Source organism: Condylura cristata, unplaced genomic scaffold (assembly GCF_000260355.1).
Source record: "Condylura cristata isolate star-nosed mole 26May11 unplaced genomic scaffold, ConCri1.0 scaffold00004, whole genome shotgun sequence".
Lineage (NCBI taxonomy): Eukaryota > Metazoa > Chordata > Mammalia > Eulipotyphla > Talpidae > Condylura > Condylura cristata.
This window is the reverse complement of record NW_004567105.1, coordinates 42343843-42345027: the sequence shown is the minus strand read 5'-3', so window position 1 is coordinate 42345027 and position 1185 is coordinate 42343843.

Sequence of the window (1185 nt, the reverse complement as noted above, 5' to 3'; positions counted from 1 at the left end):
CACATTCTACTATATGGATGGACCTGGAAGACGTTATGCTAAATGAAACAAGCCCCTCACCAAAGACAAATATTATTACGATTCTACTTATGTGAAGTTCCTAGAATAAGCAAATTCACAGACAGAAAGTAGATGGGTAGGTTCCAGGGGCTACCAGAAGGGTGTGGGGTATAAATGTTTCATTGGGACAGGTTTCAGTTTGGGAAGATGAAAAATATTCTGGAAATAGCTAGCGGTAACAGCTGCACACCATGAATGGCCTAAATGCCACTGAGCCGTTCAATAACAAATGGTTAAAATAGCAAAGTTTTTTTTTGAAGACTTATTTATTTATGCATACAGAATTGGGGTACAGACCTGCATTGCAGGGGCGGTGAGGGGGATTCAGCAGAGACAGAGTAGGGAGCAGAACAAGCCGACTGATGACATACATTGCTGAGGGGAGCAGCAGGCAGGTGAGGAGCAGTATGCTGTGCCATATGGGTCACCTCTGGGTGGGGATCGAACTCATGAGGAAGTGGCTTTAGCTTCTTAGTGCTGTGCTTTAACCTGCTGCACCACCAGGGAGAGCTCTAAAATAGCAATTTTTATGTGATTTGTATTTTACTACAATTTAAAAGCTTTTGTCATGCAGCATGGTGGTGATGAACACAGAATCCAGGGTCGGGCAGAATGGGCATCCACCCTGGCTATATCTCTCAGGAGCTGTGTGTCCTTGAATAAATTGCTTAAACTCTCTGGGCTTGTCTCCTGATATATTAGATAGAGAATAGTATCTACTTCAAAGGACTATTGTGAGAATTAAATAATGACCTTATATTAATATTTCTAGCATTCTGAATTGATTAATTAAAGCCCCATTTCTCCTTGCTTGATAGTTGTGCAGCTTCTTGGGTTAGGAAATTCCACACTTACAGAGTCTGAGTGGGAGGCAAAGTGAAAAATCAGCATCCTGTGAACTGGGCTCACTAAGTAGATGTGTCCTTCTATTTAGATGTGTCCTTCAAACCTGGAGGCTGAAGCTTGGGTATAGCAGGGTGGAGTTCCCCTTCCCTAAGTATGACCCTAGTGGGGTTCACCCAGAATGCTGTGATACCGCTTTCCTGGGGGCTAAGAGCTTCTAGTCCCACCTGGGCATACTCTTCCAGTGGGTTAGTGGCAGGGTTGGTGCATCAAACATTGCCC